Genomic DNA, 7,164 nt, shown 5'->3' with positions numbered 1-7,164 from the left:
AATGAAGTGCTCATTAGCATTTCTCGTGCTGTCATTTGCATATTCTCTGCCAATGCTTTTTTCATAAGCATTTTTTGTGCAAAAACAAGCTGTGTAGAAGGGGCAGTTTTGTGCCAAAAACCCCTTTTGTGCAAGATCACTTATGCCTCCAAAAAGTAGATAACTGGGGACTGCTTGTTTTTGCCCAAAAAGTTCTTCTGCAAAAAAGCATCTGCAAAGAATATGCAAATGACAGCATGACAAATGCCAATGAGTGCTTCATTTGCATTGTCTCTGCTGACAAAAGGCTGCAGTGTAGGCGTAGCCACAGAAACCTGTTGGAGAAGACTTTTACCTGCTGGGGCATCATTAATGGATCTCCAAGTCAGCGTGTTCTTTCAGGCCAATTCCACAAGCCAGATACACAGGGAAACCTTGGAACTTTACTTCATTTACAGGTTTGATTCCTATCCGAGAGGAATGGATAAAAACATTGGCTGGCTCCCAAACGACCTTCCACGTCCTAATGACTCAACCAACCAACCAATGGGTACTTACAGAAATGCCAGTTGTTCTTATCAGAGTCTTGTAACTTGTACAATCTAAATCACTATTTTTTCCTCTTTTTTTCCTCTTGCCCCTCATCCTTCATCCCCCCTCCCATATTTATTCTTGGATCTGGACTTTTAGTACCCCAGTCATCTGAAGAAGTGGTCTGTGCCCAAGAAAGCTCATGATAGCATCTCCATGTTTTGCTAGTCTTTGTGGTGCTGCTAGTATTTGTTATTTCTGCTCTGTGCTCCAGTCCCTTGCAGCTGCACTGTCCTCAGTCAGTTGTGCGAGAGCAGTGTAGGAGCCTGGAGTGGGCCGTGACATGTTCTGATCGCGTGTGTGTTTGTTGCCTAGGTGATGACTCCAGCAACGGTGTCGGGGGTTCCTCCCGCCCAGGTAAATGCTTCTGAAGCGTTTCTGTATTGTGGGGTCTCTAGTTAGGCAAAAGTGGGTCCTGGGCTGGGCAGCTGGTCTGACTGATCGCCATGGTGATGGATGTAAAGGGATCCAATGGGAGGGGTTCATCCAATGTAGTAAAATCTCCCTGGAGCACTCCCAGGCTTTGCCCAGCATTGCTGAGCTGGGTTGTATCTTTGCAGGGCAGGAAAGTGGCTCTTTCAGAGGGGGAATCCCAAACCCTTCTGCTGGGCAAGTTTCCTCTGGAGTTACCTGCCCCCTCTGCACTCTCTGAGTATGCAAGTGAGGCTCCGATTAGCATATCACTTGTGCAAAATGGGGGGTTTGCGCAAAAAAACCCCGTCCACATTACTTCCCACCCCCCACAAAAATGGTTTGCACAAATTATGCAAATGAGGCTTGGTGATATGCTAATATGTGCCTAATTTGCATACTCACTGCCAGCAAAACTGGCAGCGTAGACATACCCTCCTGGTGAGGGGTTGTTATGGCAGGAGGCACCAGATGCATCATCCCACCTGGGATCCCAGGTTCTGTCTCCGTGTCATTAGCTAGTTACACTCTGTGCTCCAGGCTTGATCCAGAGTGTTACACTCAGGCTATGGCAAACTCCTCTTCCGGGAATCTTAGCCCAGCACCAGTGTCTGGTTTCAAGCCCCAATAGCCATCTTCAGCAGATCTCAAACCTGGCTATTTACCGCAGCATCCCCCAAAGAATTTGCATCAGCAGCAAAGAACTTCAGTCTGTCCTCAGGACACAGCTAATGCCAAGACTGCATCTACCTTCTCCTCAGAGGGGAAGGGGCATGTGGTGAACGGGGTAGAGGTAGCAGGGTCCGGGCTGCTGTGTCTGTCACTGGCTCCTGTGAGGCTTTTGTACCGAGTTTTGATGCAGCCTGAGCAAACTGGGGTGAGAGGGACTCTGCTGGAGCCTTCTGTGGCGCAGTGGGGACTGTGTTCACTCTGATTGCTTTGTGGTGGGGTGTGTGAGTCTACTGTTCTGTGCCGTTCCGTGCTGACTGTGGGGGGGTACGTGCCTTGGTTTCCCTGGACACCGCAACAGTGTCTGGAGGAGGAGGTGGGGGATGACTCACTGAAGAAGGGTGTTTGACCTCTCACACCTGACAACTAGATCATAGGAGGTAACACCTTCTGCCAGAGAAGGGAACAAAAGGGTAGGCGGGGCTGACTGCAAGCTGGAGACTAGGGCCTGGGAGAAGAGGGCGTCAGTCTCCACAGATTTAAGATGAGGGAGGGGTCTTAGAGCAGGAAGGGGGAGAAGGGCCCAGAGCTCCTTCTCCCTAAGAGGAATAGTACGGACGGCTCCTGGTTCCTGTGTTAACCCCGATCCTGTGCTACGCGGTGTCCTTGGGAATCAATAAACTTTCTCTTCTACCTGCTGGATGAGGGTCACATCTGGCTGCGGATGGGGGTGCAGGCCATGGGAATCCCCCACACCCCATGACGCCTTCCCAACCGCCTCCATCACTTAGGCCTCACTTCAGTTGAATGTGCCCCTTGCAGCAAAATCCACCCATAGAGTGAGGCCTCTGGGGGCTCACACAGGGTCCCCGTGACACAGCAGCTGCTCTGTGCCTAGTGCTGGCCCCGCAGGGCCACATGCTGCTTTGCACACGGCCCTCACCACGGCCCTTTCCATTTTGCAGGACTGACCATGTCCCCTGCCATCTGGGCCACCCGCTGCATCCTGGTCCTGCTGCTCCTGGTGTCTGCGCCCGTCATCACCTTCGTGCTGGAGAAACGGAGCCTGACCCGACTGCAGGGCTAGAAGAGACCCCTGGGAAGAGCACCAGCATTTGGGGGAGCAGGCATTGGGGGAAATACCAGGAGGAAGGGTGAGGAGGAGGCAGGGGAGATACTAGTGCTCAGCTCTGAGCAGGATGCTGGGGAGACACCATAGGTCCATGCTGCACAATTGGCTCCTGCTGGGGCAACTGTCTTTGCCCAGGAAGCTCCTGCAGCCTCTGTCAGTCCCCTCGCTTTCCCCATCACAGACTTTGTCACTCATGGACTAGGGTTGCCCACTTTCCATTGGCTGAAAACCAGACACCTAATGCTTTGCCCTCGCCCACCTTCCCCCAAGGCTAAGAGTGATGTCACGTTATTGGATTTAACACCCTCACTGTTATGTTTGCCCCAAATTCTGTGCTGAGGGGGCCCAGTGAGGTGTCTAATGAAAGCTCATGTTATGCTGAGTCTGTCTATGCTACTCGTATACGTGTATGATTTTTTGTGCGTGAAGATATGAATATGGGCTCAGTGCTTGTAACTTAAATGGTTTCTGTCCCGGAGTCAGCAGCAGGCACCAAACACTTAGCCTATGTCTACATTGCAAGGTTTTTGCGCAAAAACCTATGGAGTGTCCACACCTCAAATGCACTTTTGCACAAGTACGTTGGCAGTAAAACGGCAGAACAGAGGGCTTTTGCAGAAGTTGGTAAACCTCCTTTTAAGAGGCATAGCTCCCTTTTGTTCCAGAGTTCTTGCTCAAAAAGGCAAGTGTGGACACTCCAGAGGGAAAAAGCACAGGTGCTCTGATGGCCCATCACAGAATGGCCATCAGAGCTTTCTTGCAGAGGACTGTCCAGGAATTGTGGATGCTCTCTTGAAGAAAAGCACTTCGCTTTTGCGATGCACTTTGAGGTGTGGATACCATCTTGCACAAGAAGCCTGCAGTGTAGACATAGCCTAAGGGTATAGCTACACACAATTTTTATTTTGGGCAAAGGATTCAAATAGCACTGCGCTTTTGCATACGTCCTCTTTTTTGGGGGGAGGGGAAGACACTCTTTCAGTATTTAACCTCGGCCGCATTTTGGAACAAACCCCTATTTCAAAGGAACCTTGTAAACCTTATTGTAGGAAGAATAAGGGATCTTTCGAAATCAGGGTTTATTTTGAAATTTGGCCATGTGTAGACTCTCCAGTCTGAAGATGAAGGCTCTCAGGAGATAGGAGATGCTGATTCAAATCTTCTAACATAAGAGCATAAGAACATAAGAGCGGCCATACTGGGTCAGACCAAGGGTCTATCCAGCCCAATACCCTGTCTGCCAACAGTGGCCAATGCGAGGTGCCCCAGAGAGAATGAATCAAACAGGTAAAGATCAAGTGATCTCTCTCCTGCCATCCATCTCCACCCTCTGACAAACAGAGGCTGGGGACACCATTCCTTACCCATGCTGGCTAATAGTCATTTATGGACTTAAGCTCCATGAATTTATCTAGTTCTCTTTTAAACCCTGTTATAGTCCTAGCCTTCACAACCTCCTCAGGCAAGGAGTTCCACAGATTGACTACGCGTTGTGTGAAGATGAACTTCCTTTTATTTGTTTTAAATCTGCTGCCCATTAATTTCATTTCGTGGCCTCTAGTTCTTATATTATGGGAACAAGTAAATAACTTTTCCTTATTCACTTTCTCCACACAACTCATGATTTTATATACCTTTATCATATCCTCCCTTAATTCGAATTAACTTTGATAGGCGCTACACTAGCAAACCGCTAGTTCGAACTTAATTCAAACTAGTGGAGTGCTTAATTTGAACCAGGTAAACCTCATTTCACGAGGACTAACGCCTCGTTTGAATTAACTAGTTCGAATTAAGGGCTGTGTAGCCACTTAATTTGAACTAGTGGGAGGCTAGCCCTTCCCAGCTTTCCCTGGTGGCCACTCTGGGCACCACCAGAAAAACTCGTCTGCTCCCCTCCCGGCCCGGAGCCCTTAAAGGGGCACGGTCTGGCTACGGTGCCCGTGCCAGGTGCAAGCCTGCCAGCACCCAGCCAGCAGACCCTGCACCTGGCATGGCACAAGCCAGCCACCCGCTGCCACCCAGCCCTCCGCCTCTTCCCAGGACCAGGCTGGTGGCTCCCGGGAGCCTGCCCAGGTCCACCAGAGGCGGGCGCCCGCCTGGTCTAGTGCGGACATCGTGGACCTCATCCACGACCTCCGCACTAGGCACAGGAAAATGGCCGTCTAGGGCAGGAGAGCTGCCAGCCTGGCCACCCAGGAGCAGGTTTGCATGAAAATCAAGGTGGTCCACTGAGACCCCCGACCCTGAGCCCTGAGCTTAGAATGGCCGTACTGGGTCAGACCAAAGGTCCATCTAGCCCAGTAGCCTGTCTGCCGACAGCGGCCCACACTGGGTACCCTGGAGGGGATGGACCGAAGACAATGACCAAGACATTTGTCTCGTGCCATCCATCTCCAGCCTTCCACAAACAGAGGCCAGGGACACCATTTCTACCCCCTGGCTAATAGCACTCCATGGACCCAACCTCCATGAATTGATCTAACTTCTCTTTAAACTCTGTTCTAGTTGTAGCCTTCACAGCCTCCTGCAGCAAGGAGTTCCACAGGTTGACTCTTTGCTTTGTGAAGAAGAACTTTCTGTTATTAGTTTGAAGCCTGCTACCCATTCATTTCATTTGGTGTTCTCTAGTCCTTCTATTAATGAAGAACTTTTCTTTATGCATCCTCTCCACACCACTCATGCTTTTATAGACCTCTATCATATCCCCTCTCAGTCTCCTCTTTTCTAAACTGAAAAGTCCCAGTCTCTTTAGCCTCTCTTCATATGGGATCTGTTCCAAACCCCTGATCATTTTAGTTGCCCTCCCCCCTCCCACCCTCTCTCTTCCCCTCTCCCACCTCCTTTTCCCAGTCTCCCCCAGTTTTGTTCAATAAAGAGAGTTTCTATTTTTGAACACACGTGTCCTTTATTTTGTACATCAGGAAGGGGGGCTAGGGAAGGGTAAGTGGAAGGAGGTGAGGGAGGAATGGGGTACGAGCCCCCGATGGGGAGGACTGGGGTGGCTCTATGGGCTCCTCGGGGTGGAAGCTCTTTTGCAGCCCCACAATTGACACACCCCCCCAGATGGCAGCCTGTGGCAAGTGCAGCCGGGCTGATGGCCAAGTTCTGTGATGTGCCGAGTGTGGGCATTCAGGGCACTCCAAGACAGGACTGCTTTGCCGTCCCTCATCGAGTTAGACAAGCGAGCAGGGAACCCCTGAGAACTGTCTGTCCGGGGTGGGGGTCGGGTCCCTTTAAGCACTTGTTCGAATTAGCTTAGTTCGAATTAGTGCTGTAGTGTAGATATACCCTCAGTCTCCTCTTTTCCAAGCTGAAAATTCCCAGTCTCTTTAATCTCTCCTCATAAGGGACCCATTCCAAACCCCTAATCATTTTAGGTTCTCTGAACCTTTTCTAATGCCTTTTTTGAGATGAGGAGACCACAACTGTATACAGTATTCCAGATGTGGGCGTACAATGGATTTATATAAGGGCAATAAGATATTATCCATCTTATTTTCTATCCCTTTTTTAATAATTCCTAACATCCTATTTGCTTTTTTGACTGCCATTGCACACTGTATGGACGTCTTCAGAGAAATATCCACAATGGCTACATCTACATTGGCATGATCTTGCGCAAATACTCTTTAACGCAAGAGTTTTGCGTTAGAGTATTTGTGCAAGAAAGCGTCTACACTGGCATGTGCCTTTGCGCAAGAGCATCCGTGCCAGTGTAGATGCTCTCTTGTGCAAGAAAACTCCGATGGCCATTTTAACCATAGGGCTTTCCTGTGCAAGAAATTAATGTTGCCTGTCTACATGGCCTCTTGCTCAAGAACAGTTGTGCAAAAGGGCTTATTCCTGAGTGGGAGCATCATAGTTCTTGTGCAAGAAGCCCTGATTTCACACATTAGAACGTCAGTGTTCTTGCACAAGATCTCCCCGGCAGTGTAGCCAGGCAGCAAGTTTTTGCCTTGTCAAAGGCTTTCTGGAAATCTAAATATAATATATCTACTGGATCCCCCTTGTCCACATGTTTGTTGACCCCTTCAAAGAACTCTAATAGATTAGTAAGACATGATTTCCCTTTACAGAAACCATGTTGACTTTTGCCCAACAAATTATGTTCTTCTATGTGTCTGACAATTTTATTCTTTACTATTGTTTTAACTAATTTGCCCGGTAGTGACGTTAAACTTACCAGTCTGTAATTACCAGGATCGTCTCTAGAGCCCTTTTTAAATATTGGCGTTACATTAGCTATTAGCTTCCAGTCGTTGGGTACAGAAGCCGATTTAAATGATAGGTTACAAACCATAGTTTATAGTTTCGCAATTTCACATTTGAGTTCTTTCAGAATTCTTGGGTGAATGCCATCCGGTCCCGGTGACTTGTTA

This window comes from Pelodiscus sinensis, chromosome 18 (genome assembly GCF_052426305.1).
Source record: "Pelodiscus sinensis isolate ZL-2025 chromosome 18, ASM5242630v1, whole genome shotgun sequence".
Classification (NCBI taxonomy): domain Eukaryota; kingdom Metazoa; phylum Chordata; order Testudines; family Trionychidae; genus Pelodiscus; species Pelodiscus sinensis.
This window is presented reverse-complemented; position numbering follows the sequence as displayed.